This window comes from Meles meles, chromosome 10 (assembly GCF_922984935.1).
Source record: "Meles meles chromosome 10, mMelMel3.1 paternal haplotype, whole genome shotgun sequence".
Lineage (NCBI taxonomy): Eukaryota > Metazoa > Chordata > Mammalia > Carnivora > Mustelidae > Meles > Meles meles.
Window position 1 is genome coordinate 86,657,751 of NC_060075.1, and position 21,758 is coordinate 86,679,508.

General features: G+C 39.4%; 1 long non-coding RNA gene across 2 annotated transcripts in view; it reads left to right on the forward strand.

Annotated features, from left to right (window-relative positions):
* The window catches only part of LOC123951908, a 72,762-nt gene that overhangs the window by 15,227 nt on the left and 35,777 nt on the right, over nt 1–21,758 (forward strand). For both annotated transcript variants that reach the window (XR_006820532.1, XR_006820533.1), the window contains exon 2: nt 8,667–8,748. This is a non-coding gene — a long non-coding RNA (uncharacterized LOC123951908). The remainder of the gene's footprint in view (nt 1–8,666; nt 8,749–21,758) is intronic.

Sequence of the window (21,758 nt, forward strand, 5' to 3'; positions counted from 1 at the left end):
CTACATGAGCATCACCATTTGTGGCATTTGAGTTTCCAAGAATATATTCCTCTCTCAGTGTGTACTTGTAGCTGTCACATTTATAGTGATTTTACATAAGGTGCATATTTCATTATGTCGTTTGTAGAGTTCATGCCTGAACATTGACATATTGCAATACCAATTATTTTATTATGAATTAGTCTCATATATTTCTCATTTATATTATATGTTCTTTCATTTATTTCTCATTTGTATTGGTTTTTTTGAAGTTCAGTGTATAGGTAGGTTGTATTATCTGTGAGGTCAATTTCAGGATAATAAAGGAAGAATACAAAATATTTGTTCTAGAAAGAGAATACTGGGCCTGTAAGATTAGAGAAGCACTGCCCTTTGTATTCCCCTGTCCCTTCCCTCCCCTGGATTACCTCTGATCAAATCTCTCGACTGTTTTCTGTGCTCTCTTGTTGTAGTCACATTGGCCACTGGCTTCCCTGCTGTTCCATGACAGCTCCAGGCTTATAGCCACCTCTGGACCTCTGTCTGCATTTGCTGCTTATTTCCTCTGCTGGAATGCTCTTCTGTGGTTACCCATGTAACTCATTCCTTCTTCCTTACCTTTAACTCTTTGTTTAAATGCCACCTTTTCAGTGAGGCTTTCCCTGGTCATTCTATTTAAAATTGTACCTCTACCCTCCTGCACTCCTCATGTTTTTTCCCTGCCTTATTTCTCTTGTAGAACTTAGTAGTCTTTGGGCAGACTTTGTATTTTGCTTGTTTACTTGTTTATTTTTTGTCTGCCTCCCTCACAACCACACTAAAATGTAAACTTCATTAGGACAGCTGCAAAATGTGGGTTGGTGCCAGTGAAAAAAATTATTCAGTTCCCCAGCAAAGTGGCATTTGTTTTGACCTGTTACATAATCAGCCCTAGGCTCCCTTCTTATCTTGTAGCCTGGTATATTGTACTGGCTTCCCCCATCCCTTAGTCCCATTTTACAAAGGCAGCAGTATTCCTGGAGTTTAGAGTGGTATCCAGCACATAGTAGGTGCTCAATAAATTTTTCCTGAATGAATGTCTTTAGAACTCCAAGAGAAGTGTTTTTGTGTGATTTTATCTGAAAGTTTGAAGACTTAAAATATTTTTACTTTTATGTTAATATACTTTTCTAGAGAGAAATACAAAGTATATTACCTGGAGAAGTGCCATTTACGCTCCCTTATGCTGTAAAAGTTGGTTGACGCATAATTGGTTCTTTAAAGGTCCTATTGTATTCTTTTCCTCATTAAGAGGATTGACAGCTCTAACCTAGTGTTATTTATAAGCTATACCCATAGGCACATTGAAGTGTGTCCTACATCTGATATAATTAACCTGAGTCATAAATTGCTTATCAATCATTTGCCCCTAGGTGTCAGAGGCAATATATGGTGTCTTAAGAATAAAACTGGGGAAACATTGTTAATACAAACATACCTCATTGATTTGAGCCCCTGCCATTTCAGAAATTGAGTTAATTTGCTTGACCTGAGCTAACATTTTTAACCCTTGCCTGACTCAGGAACAAAAGCAAATCAGTGGTATAAAGAGAATTACAGGAAAACGGTCATCCTATTTAAGGAGAAAAACCTATTTGTAAGTAATCATTAACTTATTCATTCAGCCAGTATTTATTAAGTGGTCACACATTACAATTATGGCACCAAGCACGAGTCTGGAAATATAAGGACCAATTAGGTAGAGGCCCAGCCTTTAAGGAACAACATTATATAGATGGCAATACAAGCAAGTAAACAAAGAGGAACAATAAAATGCCAGGATTGCCGAGATAGCAGTCTTACAGAGGACGGAAAGGGGTAGAGGTCACATCTAACTGCAGGCCTGGGAATGAGGCAGAAAAGTCTTCAAAAGGAAAACAACACTTGAACTGACTCTCTGGAGTTAAGAATGTGGTTGGATGGGCTGAATGGATGAGATGAAGACATTCTAGGCAGAAAGAGCAGCATGATTTAGAGGTTTGCAGCAATCTACCTGGTTAGCAGAATTGTTGGGCAAATTGAGAGCATATGCTACTACCACTGATGGAGTCGAGTGAGATCTGGCTGGAGTGGTAGTTGGGGGGTCAGGGCATGGATGGTCTGGTTCCATGGACTAAAAGAATTTGAACTTTATCTCGTGGGCAGTGGAGAGCCAGTAAAGTCGTTTTGGCAGGACAGTAACATCAGCTTACTTTGCTGATGGGTCAGCAATGGATTAGACAGGTGGAGCTAGGGGAGGCTAAACTGTTAAAGACAGTCCAGATGAGCAATGATTGAGATCCCGAAGTAGTAATGTAGCATCAAGAGGAAGGGGAGAAAGACAGATTGGAGAAATGCTAGAATCTATAGGACTTGCTGATTGATTGTAGTGAAGGGATGGTGAGAGGAAGGATTTAGGACAAGAGTTACAATTTCAGATGCCTGGAGAGCCAGACAGATGACACAGATGAAGAAAAGGAGCCTCAGCCTCCACAGTGGCCGTTACAACTACTGTATGACCTAAGAGCTTATCTGAGTCTACATGGACATCTGTTACTCAGCCGTAGCTGATTGTTCCATGCAGATAGGACCTGATGTTGCTTCATCTTCTGATTTCTGAAGAGACGTTAAATCTGTCTTTCTATGGGAAATGTCCCAAGTCTGAAATGTTGGCACAAAGTTTTCTAAAGTTCTTTCTGAACCAGACAAAAACAGCTTCAACGAGTAAGCAGAGAGGTTGCAGCCTGTCTTCTAGGATGATTCCTGTTTTCTAGTTTGAATGAGTAGTAAAGTATGGCACCATTCAATAAGATAGGAAAGGAAGGAGGAGAAGCAGGTTGGGAGGTGACGTGGGGAAAGCTGATGATGACATTCTGAACGTGTTGAGTGTGAGATGCCTCCATTGAATGCAGGTCGGAAACACAAAGAAAAGCCTGAACTGGAAAATAAAGACCTGGGAATTGTCAGTAAGTAGATGGTAGATGAAACTACTGAGGTAAAAGGTTCTGCTTATGGAAAACAATGTATAAGAGTTGAAACGAGAGCCAGGAACAGAATCTTAGAGAACACTATCATTTAAGAGGCAGGCAGAGAAAGAGCGGCTAGCAAAAGACAAAAAGAAATTGTCACAAAAGTAGGAGAACTAGAGATCAATTATGTCCTTCAAGTCCAGAGAAATGAATATATTTTTAAAGTGTCAGATTTCTTAAAGAAGTCAAATAAGGTAGAATAAAAGAAGAGAAAGTGTGGAAGGGTATGTGTGTGAGAGAGATTACAGTTGATGGGTCAGGCTTCAATTTTGACCACTCGCTGAGGATGATAGGCAAACAGGCAGAGTTGCACTGTTTCTGAGAATACAGTGCCAACTTAGATTCCGTTGGTAATATTTTGTTTTCAGCGAAATTTAGTCTTTGTTCCTCTCTCCAGTAGAATGCTGAGAAGTTATTCTCGTGTTTCTAAAGAAAACTGTCATAGGCAGTTAGCAGGAAAACATACCCAGCTTTCTATACGGTGAACTCCTGATAGAGTCACAGATGTCTGAATTAGCGATAAAGCCTGGGGTTGGCAGAAGCCATTGAGTCTTGACCCCAGTTACATATTAGAATCATCTGAGGGGCTTTTAAAACTACTGTTGCCTCAGCTCTGCTCCAGATCAATTAAATAAGTTGCTCTGTGGGTCGGTATTTTCTTTCTTTTTTTTTTTTTTAAAAGATTTTGTTTATTTATTTGACAGAGAGAGATCACAAGTAGGCAGAGAGGCAGGCAGAGAGCGAGAGGGGAAGGAAGCAGGCTCCCTGCTGAGCAGAGAGCCGGATATGGGGCTCCATCCCAGGATCCTGGGATCATGACCTGAGCCGAAGGTAGAGGCTTTAGCCCACTGAGCCACCCAGGCGCCCCGGGTCGGTATTTTCTTAAAACTTCCCAGTTGAGGGGCGCCTGGGTGGCTCAGTGGGTTAAAGCCTCTGCCTTCGACTCAGGTCATGATCTCAGGGTCCTGGGATCGAGCCCCACATCCGGCTCTCTGCTCCACAGGGAGCCTGCTTCCTCCTCTCTCTCTGCCTGCCTCTCTGCCTAGTTGTGATTTCTCTTGGTCAAATAAAAAAAAAAAAAAAAACAAAACAAAACTTCCCAGTTGAGGGCGCCTGGGTGGCTCAGTGGGTTAAGCCGCTGCCTTCGGCTCAGGTCATGATCTCAGGGTCCTGGGATCGGGTCCCGCATCGGGCTCTCTGCTCAGCAGGGAGCCTGCTTCCCTCTCTCTCTCTCTCTCTGCCTGCCTCTCTGTCTACTTGTGATCTCTCTCTCTCTGTCAAATAAAAAAAAAAAATTAAAAAAAAAAAAGAAAAGAAAAGAAAAGCAGTGGGACAATTCCCACAAAAAAAAAAACCAAAACTTCCCAGTTGACGGGTACCTGATGGCTTAGTCAGTTAAGCATCTGACTTGGGCTCAGGTCATGATCTTGGGGTCTAGCCCCGTGTCAGGTTCTGCACTCAGTGGGGAGTCTGCTTGTCCCTCTCCCTTTACCCACCCCCCACCTCCGCCAGCTCATGCTCTCTTTGTCTCTCAAATAAATAAACAAAATCTTAAAAAGAAAAGTTCCCAGTTGATTCTACAGTTGATTCCTAAGTTGAGAATTAGTGACCCTGTGGAACTGGAATCACCTTAAACTCCTTCACCTTTTTTTAAAAAAAGATTTTATTTATTTAAAAAAAGATTTTATTTATTTGACAGACAGAGATCACAAGTAGGCAGAGAGACAGGCAGAGAGAGAGGGGAAAGCAGGCTCCCCACTAAGCAGAGAGCCCGATACGGGGCTCAATCCCAGGATACTGGGATCGTGACCTGAGCCGAAGGCAGAGGCTTTAACCCACTGAGCCACCCAGGTGCCCCTCCTTTACCTTTTTATAACAGTTTAAATTCGCTTTGTGCCTCCAACCCCACCAGGTTGACAGGAAACTTAAGAGCAATCCTTTAACCTCTGTTCCTTCCCCAATTATGCTAAGTTTTGGTATCTTCCACACTGCCAAGTTATCAGGTATTGGCACCTTGATGAGGTGAGCAGTCAAAGCAGCTTGCTGCTGAAACAGTTACCACCCCAGTTTTCCGTGTGGCATCCTGCTTCCAGTGATTCTTACCTCCTGACTTCCATCCTCTTGTGTCACCCCCTTCCCCACTGTATGGGGTTGGTCTGTGTGACGAATAAAATTCAGGGAAATAATAGCCTGTGACTTCAGAGACTGGGTCAAAAAAGAGACATCGCCACCTTTGACAAGCTCTTTTGGATGTCTCATTCTGGGCGAAGCTAGCCACCATGCCCCAAGAATAGTCAAGCAGCTCTGTGAGAGGTCCATGGGGTGAGGAACAGGCCACCTACCAATACCCAGCACCAACTTGCCAGCCATGTAAGGGAGCCATTTTGGAAGTGGATTCTCTAGCCCTAGTCAATTCTTCAGAAGACTGCAGGCATGGCTGATATTTTGACTACAACCTCATGAGAGACCCCGAGCCAGAAGCAGCCAGCTAAACCACTGTTTCGCGAGATAAATGTTTGTTGTTATTTTAACCCACTAGGTTTTGGAGAGGCAATTTGTTGTACAGCAATGCATACCTAATACATCATGGCTCATTCAGATAGCAACATTGTCTTTTGCTTACACCCTGTTGACCCCGACACACCATGTAATTATTCTTTCACTGGGATTGTACCCTCCTATTTTCTATGCTCTGGAAGCAAGGCCTAAGTTCCCCCTTTTCCTAAAAACAGACCTATTCGCAGACCTCCTCCCCTCATCCTTCACTCACAGCCTGGGGATAATTTGTTTCTGTCTTAGAGAAATCCTTACCCACCTTTACAGCCATAATATTTTGTTCTTTCGATCCTCTCATCATTTCCAGGATGGTTAGAAATAAAAGTCAAAAAACTTGCTGGTTTAGCAGTTTCCAGCTATGTTCTGATCCCTTCCCTGAGAGAGTGAACATGTAGCTATCTCTTTGAATTTTGAGCAGTGGAGAAAGGAAAAGGAAAATGGGGGGAAGAAAAAATCATGGGTAAATATCTCAAAATATATACTACTATAGTTATCAGTATGTGTTGAGTTCTTATATGCCCTGGACACTCTACTGAATGCTTTTGGATATTTTATCTCACTGAATCTTTATAGTAAACTACGAAGTAAATACAGCTAATCATGCTCATTTTACAAACAGGAGTTTTGGGTTTAGAATTCAGACTTTTGGTCATTACTGTGTTGTTTTCTGTAGAGCATGAGAGAGGATGGATCCCAGGATGCTCGTCTTTGGCTTCATTTGCTCACATAAACATGTATGCCAATCGTAGCTAATATTTATCTGCTCATTAAAACATTTCTGACAGGCAGTTCTATTCTGTGCACTTGAGCATTTTAAAACTGCAGTTCGAAAATACTAACTCCCACAATTTCATTTAGTTAAGCAACCACATAGTTAGAATAATTGAAAAGCAGAATAGATGCTTATAGACAAGATAACAAAAAGTTTGTTTTCCCACACTAGCAAGGTAGGAGGATTAAAACTGTCACCTCACACGGGGAATCTTGTCCACAGATATGCTTTGTTTGGTGTAGGTTTTCTTGTTGGATTTTGTTTGTTTGTTTGTTTGTTGTTATTGTTGTTCTTCATTTGAATACCTTTAAGCAGGCCCACCTCTTCATACTGGGTTTGACTGGACTAATCACACAGTTAGGTTTCCTATCTACCCCTGCAGACATTTGAGTTTATTTTTTATTTATTTATTTTTTTTGCTACAACACTGGGGAGTTACGGGACAATATTTTAAAGCAGAAATAGCATGAATGCATTTGCTCTTTTAGAGGAGACCATTTTGGCTTACTGTGGAGGATGAATGGTGAGGCATCACATGGGAAGGGGGGACATGCAGTACAAGATTAAGAAACTTACTCAAGTAGCCAGGGGCAAGGAAAGTCATGATTCCTAGGTTCCCGCTGGATGAACTGCATGGTGCCATTCACCCGAAATGGAGGTTTTGCTCTATACATTATACAAAGTCATAATGCTTAGGAAGTATTCTGGAACATTTGCAAAGACTCCACAAAATGGATATCAGAGATACTTTTTTTTTTAATTTATTTTTATTTGTTTATTTACAGCATAACAGTGTTCATTGTTTTGGCATCACACCCAGTGCTCCATGCAGTACGTGCCCTCCCTATTACCCACCACCTGGTTCCTCAACCTCCCACCCCCCCACCCCCCTGCCGCCCCTTCATAACCCTCTGGTTGTTTTTCAGAGTCCATAGTCTCTCATGGTTCATCTCCCCTTCCAGTTTCCCTCAACTCCCTCTCCTCTCCATCTCCCCATGTCCTTCATGTTATTTGTTATGCTCCACAAATAAGTGAGACCGGATATCAGAGATACTTGATGAAATTTACCAGGAGACTTTTTAGAAGTATCTTAAATGTCCCTGTAAATATGGTGACATATTTATGTCACAAATCAGGATACATGTTGGACATGTTGGAGTGTACCAATAGTAACAATGAATGCGCTGTCTAAAATGGGAACAGTTCTGAAAAATCTGGAGCATGTGATCACTGAACATAAGAATTAATTTTGGGGGGGCGTCTGGGTAGTAAGTCAGTTGGGCATCTGCCTTTGGCTCAGGTCATGATCTCCGGGTCCTGGGATTGAGCCCCACTTTGGACTTTCTGCTCGGCAGCGAGCCTGCTTCTGCCTCTCTCTGCCGCCCCTCTGCCTACTTGTGATTTCTCTCTCTCTGTCAAATAAATAAAAAAAATATTTTTTAAAAAAAAGGATTAATTTTTTGTCTCATTTGGGCTTCCTCTAATCAAAGTTCTCTCTGAATGAAAATATCGACTACCATTAGAATGTACATGTTTAAATGGACATGTCTCAGGTACAGCTAGTCAGTCTGTAGCTACAATTGTGCCCCCTCCCCCATCTGTGGTTTCAGTTACTCATGGCAAACTACAACCCAGAAGCAGATGATCCTGTTGTCAGAAAGTCATTAGCAGACTAACACTACTTCACAATGCCTGTCTCATTCACCTCACTTCATCTCATCTGGAGGCATTTTTTTAAAAATTTATTTGAGAGAGAGTGAGGAGAGCATGAGAGGGGAAAAGTCAGAGGGAGAAACAGACTCCCCACTGAGCAAGGAGCCTGATGCGGGACTCAGTCCCAGGACTCCAGGATCATGACCTGAGCCAAAGGCAGTTGCTTAACCAACTGAGCCACCCAGGCACCCTCATCAGGGAGGCATTTTATCATCTCATCATCACAAGAAAAAGGGCAAATACAGGACAAGAAGATATTTTGAGAGACCACATTCATGTAACTTTTATTACAGCATATTGTTATAATTGTTCTATTTTTATTATTATTGTTGCCAATCTCTTTCTGTGCCTAATTTACAGATTAGACCTTATCATAGGTATGTATGTATAGGAAAACCAGTGTACATGGGTTCAGTACTACCCACACTTTTAGGCATTCATTCGAGGTCTTTGGCCCTGCAGATAAGGAAGAGCTGTATTCCTTAGTCTCATCTCAAATAATAATTTAGATAATAATTTCAAACTCCTTTCTACCCTACTTTTCCCCAGAGCTATGAGTGAGTAGCTGACCTGACTTTCTTTCCTCTCTTTCTCTCTAGCTCATGTTCGGTGGAGACATTAATGAGAAATACGTCTAAAAGACAGGAGAGACATGGGTAAATCTTCAACCTGGATTCTCAGGTACTAAGTAATCTTAAATCCACACAAATCTCTTCTGTAATCTATAAAGTACTAGCTCTCAAAATACAAGGTAGATATAAAAAGGAAAACTACATTGTAGCAATGTCTCCCTGTTACTTTTTATACATATTAGTATATTATAATTTTAAAACTACTTGTAAACCTCATTTTACATTAGAAATAATTATGTCACAAACTTTCTCAAAACTTTATTATTTTTTAAAATATTTTATTTATTTATTTGACAGAGAGAGAGAGATCACAAGTAGGCAGAGCAGCAGGCAGAGATAGAGGGGGAAGCAGGCTCCCCGCTGAGCAGGGAGCCCAATATGGGGCTTGATCCCAGGACCCTGAGATCATGACCTGAGTCGAAGGCAGAGGCTTAGCCCACTGAGCCACCCAGGTACCCCTCTCAAAACTTTAGAAACACAATTAACATACCAAAAATACTGAGTGAGATACTATACAGAATATAAGGATGTATGACATGATTTCTTCTAGGAGTTCGATAGTTAATAGAGGAAATAAGAGACATTTATGAAAAAATAATAACAAGCTACTATATGGTATCAAACAGTTCTAATGATAAGTACACACTTTACAAATAGCACGATAAATAGTACAAATGATAAGGAAGTGATATGTTTTTTAATCAAAGGGGCCCAAACAGTATTTGTCAATAACGTGGACTTAGGCTGTTTACAGGGAATGCATGCTAATACTCAGGAATGCTTTACTAGTCAGTGTAATAATGTGTTCATGATATTCACGTAATGACAGTGTAAGGCAGTTTCATTTTTTAAAATAAATCAAATATTGTATTATCAAATTCTAGATCAAAAAGTAATCAGTCATAAAGAAGTCGAATATTGCTCACATTAAAGTCTTTTCTAAATTATGAATAATAGAGTTTAAAGATAGCAAGGAAATTATTGTTTCTAGCATTACAACTTGTATTTTTTTCTCATTCCAAAAGTAATACATGTTCATGCAGAAAATTTATGTCTAAATAAAGAAAAAGTTTTAACATTATAAATGCTTTGACTGCTCATGGTAGACTACGTTATTTGAATCTTCCTTCTAAAAATCACTAAAAATGCTAGAAAAAATGGGCACCTGGGTGGCTCAGCCGTTAAGTGTCTGTCTTCGGCTCACGTCATGATCCCAGGTCCTGTCTCCTTCTCCCTCTCCCACTCCCCCTGCTTGTGTTCCTGCTCTCTCTGTCTCTCTCTCTGTGTCAAATAAATAAAATCTTAGAAAAAAAAAAAGAAAAAATATAAAGAAAGAGTTTAAAAACATCGAAAATACAGGAAAACTGAAACTCGGAGAGGTTAGAGCAGAGAATCCATTTGCTAAAAACACCTGCTGATGCCTAGCAAAATTTCGACTTTAATTTTGATAGCCGTATGGAGCCAAGGGCACAGAAATCAAAGTGCTTGGGCCACACATCAAGGAGTCTATAGGCAATACGGACTCACACAGTTTGTTGAAACTCAGAAAGAATACACCTTTGTGGTAAAGGTAAACTGGAGATAAACCAGTGCTCAGCACACCAGCTTCGGAGACCTCTGTCCTAGTGTTCCAACTTACACAGTACAGATTTCTAATGTTCTCCATTTGTACAAAGGTAATTAGTTCTGGCACTTGTCAATTTATACACTGTAATGAAATGAAAACAACCTTAGACAGACAATGAAAAGAGAACTGATCATTAGATCCCTGTGTCTAGGGATAACTTCAGCTGTGAGTCAAAGACCCCAGTAACAGGAGCTTAAAGAAGATAACCTTTTGCCTCGTTCTCCATGAAAGTTTGGAGGTTAGGTGGTCCATGGCTGTTGTAGCTCCATTCCCAAGATCACTTCATGTTCCACCTGACTACACAGCCATCACAACCACATTCCAGTCTGTCTGGAGAAGGAAAAGAAGAATCAAGGGTAAAGGATACACGCTAGCTATCTTTTAAAGAAGATTTCAGTGCCATACTTTGCTTACCTAGAAGAAAGAGAAAAGCAGCCCCTGACGTCCTAGAACTAGTCTGGCACTCATAGGCCTTGGTATTCTGTTAAGCACATGCAATTTCAAAGAACACCAGCATCAGACAAGGCCATAAAAACAACACTACTCCATAATTATGCCTGAACACAAACAAAAATAGTGAACATTGTCCAAACCACAAAGTGACCAGACATCTCCCTATTCTGCCTAATAGGGACGACTGCTGCTTTGTTACCAATTACAGCTTTGGTTGTGTTTCATTCCTCCTGATAATATTTCAAGATACCTAATTACAGAATTGCCCCTGCTTCCTGACAGCATGCAATCCAGAGTAAAGCTCTACTTCTTCAACACGTCCTAAAATGGCCTAATACAAGCCAGATTCTATACTAAAGTCTTTCTAACACCCTCTTACTGAGATACCCATGGTTTCCTACGGTGTGCATTACCCCTCCTGACAACAAACAGTGAACCCTACTTGTTCAACTACTGGCTTTTTCCAGTAGTCTTTGGATGAAAGTCATGGACACTGGTTATTGGCAATAAATTAGTTTTAAGACCACATTCAGTCATGGAGTTGCTAAGAAGTGCCATCCTTCCTTTGGACCACCATGTGCTCAGTGAAAAGTGGGGTCTCTATTGCCATAGGGAAGAGAAAGAATAGATATAGGGACCAAGAAACCATCTTTTCCACAGTCTCTCAACTTAAAAACCCTAAAGACTTTTCTAATGTCACTGTCCATAATAAAGGAGTGCTAAGAAGCAAGAAGATGCCTTCAGGAAACAGGCCATGTAATTGGCGTGAGTCGAAGAAGCCAAGTTGTAGGCTCAGTCTCTTTCAAAAAAGGGAAGGATGTCTCAGGTGAGAAAAACAGACTCTACGAAGGTGGGCAGGCCAGGTACAAAACAGAAATCAGTTGGACCAAAACCAAATTCAAAGAGTACACTGCAGAATAAGACATCCTTTGTGAGCTGCATTTGGACAGGAAAAACAAAGTAATAAAAAATGATGATTGTTGATGATAAATGTTGGCTACTGCTAACTCCAATGTGCTATGTAAGCAAAAACAGAAAGGGCTTGGTTCTGTCTGGGAAACAGGAGAAATCTCAGTGCCAGCCTCACGGAGGAGCTGCACTTTGAAGAGCGGGGAGGAGTCTAGTCATAATACAAGTTTTAGGGAAACAATAATAAATAAATGAATGGATTTTTCTGCATTGGATATATGGGTCATCATTTGTCGGGGGGATAGCATGCTGCCAGTGTGATAAGGTTTTAAAATTAAAGGGAGGGGGGTACCTGGGTGGCTCAGTGGATTAAGCCGCTGCCTTCGGCTCAGGTCATGATCTCAGGATTCTGGGATCGAGCCCCGCATCGGGCTCTCTGCTCCGCAGGTGAGCCTGCTTCCTCCTCTCTCTCTGCCTGCCTCTCTGCCTACTTGTCATCTCTCTCTCTGTCAAATAAATAAATAAAATATTTGGGTTGGGCCGCTGCCTTCGGCTCAGGTCATGATCTCAGGGTCCTGGGATCAAGTCCCGCATTGGGCTCTCCGCTCGGCGGGGAGCCTGCTTCCCTCTCTCTCTCTCTCTGCCTGCCTCTCTATCTACTTGTGGTCTCTCTCTGTCAAATGAATAAATAAAATCTTTAAAAAAAAAAATTTAAGGGAGGAAGACGGTATTAATGTTGTCTAGATTTTCCTGTTGAGGGGGCGCCTTGCTGGCTTAGGGAATAGAGCACGTGACTCTTGATCTCAGGGTCATGAGTTCAAGCCCCACACTGAGCATAGAGCTTACTTTTTTTTTTTTTTAAAGATAGAGCTTACTTTTTAAAAAATGAAAAATAAAAAAAAGAGCAGCTTAAAAAAAGGAAAAGGTTTTCCTTTTGAGAAGTCGCTTATGATGTCCTTTGGCCAGCTCTTTGTGTTTCTGTTTGCTATAGTTAGTGTATATGATTTTTTTCCAAAAAGCAGCCAAACAAATGTTCCTCAGTCCATTGCTTAAACAAACAAACAAAAAAAATCATTGTAATAAAGTGAGCTTCATAGATGTTTCTTCAAAGATCCATGTTAAAGTCCCTTCAAAGAAAGGATCCTGGGGCACCTGGGTAGCTCAGTCAGTTAAGCATCCGACTCTTGTTTTTGTCTCAGTTCATGGTCTTGGGGTCCTGGGATCCAGCCCCATGTATGGTTCCCCACTCAGTGGGGAAACTGTTCCCCGCCCCCCATCTATCTCTCCCTGTGCTTTAATATATTTAAAAATTTATATATATATATGGGTGCCTGGGTGGCTCAGTGGGTTAAGCCGCTGCCTTCGGCTCAGGTCATGATCTCAGGGTCCTGGGATCGAGTCCCACATCGGGCTCTCTGCTCAGCGGGGAGCATGCTTCCCTCTCTCTCTCTCTCTCTCTGCCTGCCTCTCTGCCAACTTGTGATCTCTCTCTGCCAAATAAATAAATAAAATCTTTAAAAAAAATTTATATATATATATTTTAATATATTTAAAAATTTTCATATATATAAAAATATATTTTAAAATATATTTTAAAAAATATACTCTTTGTCTGTCTCTCTCTCTAAAATAAATAAATACATTTTTAGGTTTTTAAAAATATTTTATTTATTTATTTCACAGACAGCAGAAGCAGGGGGAGCAGCAGAGGAGAGGGAGAAGCAGCTCCCCACTGGGCAGGGAGCCTGAAGTGAAGCTCGATCCCAAGACCCTGGGATCATGACCTGGGCCAAAAGCAGATGCTTAACTGACTAGGCCACCCAGACGCCCCTAAATAAATAAATTTAAGGGAGGGAGGGAAGGAAGGAGGGGAAGAAGGATCCATCCCATGGCCTAATGAAGGTATTCCTCACCTTTGTTTCTTGCAGACAAAATAAGGCACCAGCAATGACAAAGTAGGAAGAGAACATTGCCTCTTCCACAGTGTTGGTCTACCACTAAATCCAATATTAGATGATTAATTTCTGTAGCCTTATGGATAATAATAGTAGTTGACTTTTTTGATCCTTTATAGACGATTGCATCTAGGCCTCCAAATAACTCTATGAATTAGTTATCTTTTATTTTGATTTTACAGATGCTCAGAGTTACATAGCATTTAATTGGCAGAGTTGACACGATCACAGACATTTATATTTTAGAATCTGAACTCTTTTTTAATTTTTTTAAAAGATTTTATTTATTTATTTGACAGAGAGAGCGAGCACAAACAGGGGGAGCAGCAGGCAGAGGGAGAGGAAGAAGCAGGCTCCTTGCTGAGCAGGACATGGGGCTTGATCCCAGGACCCTGAGATCATGACCTGAGCTGAAAGGAGCTGCTTAACCAACTTAACCAGGTGCCCCTAGAATCTGAACTCTTAATCATAAGTCCATGATGCCTCCAATTATAGCATATAATAAATAATACACTGGCATATTATTTGAAAGTAGCAAAAGGTTGAGTAAATATGGTATTTAAGGACAATAAAAAGAAAGAAATCAACTGTTTTAAGCAACTACCATATGCCAGACCCTCATTTAATCCTCATAAACCTACTGTGAAGTACATAATATTTTTTTATTTTCCATTTTATAGATCAGGAAACTGAGGTTCAAAGAGCTTAGATAACTTATATAAAGTAACTTTATTCTATTTAAAAGTAAAGTTTAGGCTCTTAATTACCTGAAAGTGTTGGCTATATATTCATGGTTGTGTTAAAACAGTGTGGAAGATGTTTGCTATTTTTGGTAGGAATATTCTCAGTCAAGTCACTTTTAGTTTTCTACATTTTTTATTTTATTTAAAACATATTTTCAGTTGCTGATCAGGTTCATCATATTGCCCACACGTGTCATTTAGAGAATTGGACAAGAATTTTAGCATTGGAATAAAACACAGTAAAAATAATTATCATATTTGCTTTAAAATTATCACATACTATAAGATATTATCAATCTAAATATAAATGATTTTTTTAAGATTTTGTTTATTTATTTGACAGAAAGAAAGATCACAAGTAGGCAGAGAGGCAGGCATAGAGAGAGAGAGGGGGAAGCAGTCTCCCCGCTGAGCAGAGAGCCCGATACGGGGCTCAATCCCAGGACCCTGAGACCATGACCTGTGCTGAAGGCAGAGGCTTTAACCCACTGAGCCACCCAGGTGCCCCTATAAATGATTTTTAATTGTATTCTTTTTTGTATGATTCACTGTATTGTTTCAATTAATGAAGTTGTAAAATTCACAGAATTTTAAAAATTCAGAATTTATTATCTAAATTGTATTCAAAAGTCAGTTGATAACCATGACCCAGTAATTAATGTTTTTCTCATCTGAGTTTTGAATGTCGTAAAATGTCAGGAGTTCCTGGATGGCTCAGTTGGTTAAGCATCTGACTCTTGATTTTGGCTCAGGTCATGATCTCAGAGTTGTGAGATTGAGTCCTACACTCTATACTGGGCATGGAGCCTGCCTAAAATTCTATTCTCTCTCTCTCTTCCTCAGCGTCCCCCCACCAAAAGATGTCACAAAATGTCAGAATTACAGAATCCAAAATTTGGACCAAACTTTTTAAACTATGTGGTCCAACCTTCTCATTTTCCAGATGAGGACACTAATGTGTTAAGAGCTTAAAATGATTTGCCCAATGGGACAAAACAAGTTATGCCAAGGAATGGCTAGAGGGCTTGCTACTACTACGTGCCCTTACTCCTGGCCACCTGAATTGAACTGTCTAAATAGGAATGTGTTTGCTACACTACAAAATTTGAAGACCCTAAAATCTATTGGAATTCTCCAGATCACCTTGAATTTACTTAAAAACTGTGTTTCTATACACTCATGAATCAAATTGCTACCCTTGTATCTCTTCTGTATGAATTCTGGAGTCGTCAGTGTGTTAAAGCCACAGTTCCTCTGACTTCAAGTACGGTTCCTTTCCTTACGGTGTTATTACTGAATCCACTCACAACATACTTACAGTAATACTTACGTTGCACTTACTCTGGCCAGGGACCCTGTTATGTGCTTTATGTATTACGTGCTTTATGTATACTGACTTACTTGATCTTTCCATGGACCCTATGATATTCCCATTTTGTAGATGACAGGGGGGACACAGAGAAACAGAGAAGTCAAGATCCTGTAAATTTTGAGTGACAAAGCTAGTGATTCAAACGCAGGCAGTCTGCATCCACACACTGTGCTTCTAACCACTATACAAATAACCTCATGCAGTGAACTTTCATAGGTCTCCAGAAAATTTTTAAATATTTATATATATATATAAATATATATATATACATGTGTGTAAAAAATTCTATATATATGTGTGTGTGTAAAAAATTAAATATGTATATATATTCCTTTGATTCAGAATTAACTCCTCTGTTTTAGGCAAAAGAGTTCTTCTTTATTAGTGCTTTTAACCTAATGCTTGGATTATGCCAGCAGTTACACACTATGTACAAAAATTTTCAATTAACAAAATAGCTAAAGTAAAATATACTCATTTTAAAATAACAATGTAAAATATGTAGAGTGAAAATCTCTCCCAGCCTCCCCTTCAGTTCTGTTCTAATTCAATTTTTCCAGATACTTCTCAATCTATTTTTGAAGATACATTTATGTGTTATATACATATATATGCATATTTATGTATGTGTGTATATCCATATGTGTACATGTGGTATAGATACTTATATATGCACACATCTGTGTGTATAAATAGATGAAACTCCTACAGCTTAAAATTTTCAACATATATAAATCTACATCTTTTTAAAAAGAATTTTACATTTAATCAGCGAATACCTGTATGCCATTTGAAATCAAATAGTGGGGAGTTTTAAAATAGTTACCTCTAAAACCACTCAGCATGCTTAGAATGCTGTTTCTTAAGTTTTTCAATTTAAGGCTTTGTATTAGTTATCTATTGCTGTGTGACAAATTACCCCCAAATTTGAAGGCTTACGATAATATACCTTTATTATCTCACAGTTTCTCTGGGTTACTTCGAGCAAGACAAAACTGGGTGATTTTGGGTCAAGGTCTCGTAAGGGTGCAAGTAAGCTCTGAGCCTGGTCTGCAGGCTTGACCAGCTGGGGGAGGCAGGCCTCAAGATGGCTCATGGGCTGAGCCACTGGTTTCCTCTCTTCTATCATCTTTAGATATTCGTTAAAATGTCTTGGTGCCACTTCTGATTTTCTGTTGTCTTTGTCATTATGGGTTTATATGCTATTTTATTCCTTTGCTATCATTTAAATGAGACTTAGAGTAATCAGTGCATCATTGTTGACTGAAAGACCACCTCATAGCACTTAAAGTCTAAACAGTATTTCACAATATGGATGTACCATAACTGGTTTAATCATATGGAAAGACATTTGGATCTTGCCTTCTTTCATTTAGATCATCCCTGTTTATAGATCTTTGCATATATATAAAAGTGTTTCTGTGGATAAGTTTCTATAATTTGTTATCATAAAGGATTTGTATGTATATTTTTTAAAGTTACCACTAAGGGGTGTCTGGCTGGCTTGGGTGGTAAAAGATGCAACTCTTGACCTAAGGGTCATGAGTTTGAGCCCCATATTGGGTATGGCACCTACTCAAAAAAAAATTTGGTGGGGAGGGCCACCCAGGAGGCTCAGACAGTTAAATGTCTACATTCTGTTCTGGTCATGATCCCGGAGTTCTGAGAGCTAGCTGTGGCATCAGGCTCCCTACTCAGTAGGAGTCTGCTTTTCCCTCTGCCCCTCCCTCTGCTCATGCTCTCCATCTTTCACTCTCTCTTTCTCAAATAAATAAAATCTTTTAAAAAATGTTTTTTAGTTAAACATACCACTAAATTATCTTTCACAAAGCTATACCAGTTTATCCTGAAATTTAATTTTTATCGTAGTTCATACATAAATATTCAGATATCCTAGGACTGAGCGAGAATTCCTCCATGTTATATCCTGTTCATGAAAGAGTGGGAGGAAAAGAATATATAAGGTGTTTCCACAGCATAATGACAATTCCATCTTTAGCCTATAAACAGGAAGTAGAGCCGGGATAAAAACATGACTTCCTCCATTTTCAATGAGAAAAGCATAACAAACACCCTCCGCTCCCAGCATTCCCCCCCAAAAAGAATCAAGCAGCTAAATAAACAGGCTGCCACATATAGATAGCCACATTCACAAGTAAAATTAAGGTTGACATTTTAACCAGATGAAAGCCATCTCCAAACGAAAATGGAATCTGTGTACATGAGGACCTATGCCACCAAGGCCACCTAAATTTATACAATAACTGTGTAAAATGAGTTTTTTAAGTGGAACAATACATTATATTTACAGAGAGTTCGATTCTTAAGTGAACTTTATGGTAAATGTATTTTTTCATTCTGTAAACATCTGTTTTCTCATATGAATTCTGAATATGATCCCCTAATTAGAGTAATTGAGGCCTTTTGTTTAATTAGCAATTTGATTTAAACAACATTTTAAGAAACTATTGTTTTTCTGTTCTTGCTCACCGAAAACGGTTCTTTGAGATCCCTCTCCCAACCCTTTTAGAAACCCTCTACAGTACCTGGCACTGTCAAGGGCTTCAGAAAAATTCACATTCTGACGCAGACAAGGATTTTTCTCTTAGTTTCTGAACCACTGTCCTTATCCCAATGTCTTTTAGCTTTTTGTATTTCTGAGCAGGAATTTCTCTTTTTTTCTCTTTCTTTTTAAAAAAAAATTTTTAAATTAAATTTCAATTTAATTAACATATAGTCTATTACTAGTTTCAGAGGTAGAATTTAGTGATTCATCAGTTGCATTTAACACACAGTGCTCATTCCATCAAGTGCCTTCCTTGATGCCCATCACCCAGTTACCCCATTCCCCCCCCCACCCCGCTCCCCTCCTGCAACCCTCAGTTTGTTTACAGTTCTGCATCTCGTATGGTTTGCCTCTTTCAGTTTTCGTCTTATTTTATTTTTCCTTCCCTTCCCCTGTGGTCATCTGTTTTGTTTCTCAAATTCCACACATGAGTGAAATCATATGTATTTGTCTTTCTCCTTAGCATAATACCCTCTAGTTCCATCCGGGTCATTGCAAATAGCAAGATTTCATTCTTTTTGATGGCTGAGTTATATTCCCTTGTATATATACATATACTACATCTTCTTTATCCATTCCTCTGTTGATGGACATCTGGGCTCTTTCCATATTTTGGCTGTGGTGGACCTTGCGAGCAGTTTTTCTGTCTTTAAAGGTACCAGAACTGAGTTGGAGTGGGCTTTCTGACAGAAGATAAAAGTCAAAATGTCTCCAAGGGTCACTGTTCTTACAATATTACAAGATTGTAAGTTCTTAGGAGGTAGGGAAATCTTCTGCCTTGTACCAGGATTCTCCATTAGCAGCTCATTTTCTCTGCAAATACTCAGAAATATAAACTGAGTAAAACAAAACTCGTGTTTATTCTGAGTTTTTATGCCACATGAAGATAAATTGGGTTCACAAAGTTATCTCAGGAGTTTGCTCGTATTGCATGTAGCCTGTAGGTCACTTGCACTTCTGTTAGCCTTCCGGTAGGCTTCACGTGACTCCTTATTTTCGTACCTGGGGTGAAGAAGCATTCCCTTTATGACAAATTCCCTTCTCATGGCAGAAAAAAGGTTGCTGGTGGGAACACAATGTCTTTTAAAGCTTCTGCTCAGACATGATGTATATCATATCTGCCCACGTTCTTTTGGCCAGACCCATCGTCTGTAAGTGGGTATACATAATCCTCTTCGAGGAAGCCTGTGCTTGCAGTCTCCTATAGAAGGTGGCCATATTTTTTTATGATGTGGGTGTGATGAGGAGATGAGAAAGTGGTACAAATGAGATCTTATTCTTTTGATAGGAAAGGAGAAGTGCTTAGAAGTAATTATATCTCTGTGCAGAAGAGTGGAGGCTTTACTTGTATTGACATCTTGGAAGAAAGAGCCAGATTACAGTGGAGTGCGTCTGCCTTCAGGTCTCATGCTGGATTGCTAACGGCATGGAGTTTCTGTTTGAGGTGATAAAAATGTTCTAAAATTAGTGATAATACTTCCACAAATTTGTGAAAATATGAAAAGCCACTGAAACATACTTTAAAAAGCTGCATTTTATGTAATGTGAATTATATTTCAATAAAACATAAACAACACTTGCATGCTGGAACTGTAAAAATAATGCCTTTGATAATCTAAGGAACTTTGTATTTTTCTTGGGTAATATTAAAAAAAAACGTATTCGAAATGGGGCACCTGGGTGACACAGTCAGTTAAGAATCTGACTCTTGGCTTCACTTCAGGTCGTGATCTCAGGCGTGTGAGATAGAGCCCTACATCAGGCTCTGCACTCAGAGGGGAGTCTGCTTGCGTTTCTCTTTCCCTCTTCCTCTTCCTACCATTCTCTCTCTCTTTCTCTCTCTCTCAAGTAAATCTTTTTTTTTATTTTTTTAAAGATTTCATTTATTTATTTGACAGAGAGAGAGAGAGATCACAAGTAGGCAGAGAGGGAGGGGGAAGCAGGCTCCCCCGGAACAGAGAGCCCGATGTGGAGCTCAATCCCAGGACCCTGAAACCATGACTTGAGCCGAAGGCAGAGGTTTAACCCTCTGAGCCACCCAGGCACCCCTCAAGTAAATCTTTAAAAAAATCTTTAAAGAAGTATTAGATGATATTTTTTAAAACTCAGTTTTACCACATTTTAAATAAATCTAATAGGAACTATGAAGATTTTAAACTTTTTATTATGGAAAGTTTTAAACATATAATAATATTCCAGTATTAAAAAGTCCACATGGCCATCACCCAGTATTAACAGTTGTCAATTCACCAATTTTGTTTTTTAGTCTACTCAAATTATTTGAAGTCCTAAGTATCATATTTTATAAATATTTGTAAATACTTATTACACATATCTAAAAATAAGGACTCTACCATTTAAACATGATCACAAAATTATTATTATAGACTCAAAAACAATGGTAACTTTTTAGTATCATCAATTATCCAGTTAGTATTCTTATTTTCCCGATTGTCCTATAAATAATATTTTTGTGAAGGCTCTTTTTTTTACTTGAAAGAAAATCTAATACTATAAATTGTTATGAAATAATTACACTATTCAGAGCAAGATAGTAAAATTCTTAAAAAATACATCTAAACTATTTCCCAGAAAATGCTAAGTATCAGAAAGGGAACTTCTTTCTTCAGCCTTGATGATATATCTTTACCCTGATATGAAAATATATGTGTGCATCTGCAGGTAGTTACCTTTGAGGAAAGGAATTGGAGGCAAGGAGGGAGACTTCTATTCTTTTTTTTTTTTAAGTAAGCTCCACACCCAGTGTGGGGCTTGAACTCATGACCCTGAGACCAGGAGTCACATGCTCTACTGACTGAGCCAGCCAGGCACCCCATGACGTTTTTAGCTTATTCGCTACACTATTTGAATTCTCTAACTTTGGTTATGTGTTTTCTTTTTAAATAAATATCAAGAAGAGTTCTCTAGATACTCCATTTTTGCTATCTCCTTTTTATTTTCCTCTATTAATGTATAATATATATTTCTTTTTTTTAATAAAGATTTTATTTATTCATTTGACAGACAGAGATTACAAGCAGGCAGAGAGGCAGGCAGAGAGAGAGAGGGGAAAGCAGGCTCTCCGCTGAGCAGAGAGCCCGATGCGGGGCTCGATCCCAGGACCCTGGGATCATGACCTGAGCTGAAGGCAGAGGCTTTAACCCACTGAGCCACCCAGGCGCCCCAATATATATTTCTTTTTATGTAAAGCGAGAATAAAGGCTGAGGCAAAAGACAAAATAACTGTCAGATGCAGGCAAGGGGGCACATATACCATTGAGCCCTAGACAGTTGCTAAGAATGGACTGCAGACTTGTTTTTAGACTTTATCCTGACCAAGAAGAGAATAAGCTGATGAGACACACAAGATACCGTAGGAGAAGAAAGTGAACCAACCACGTGCATAGGCCTCTTAATAGAAGCAGAAGAAAATC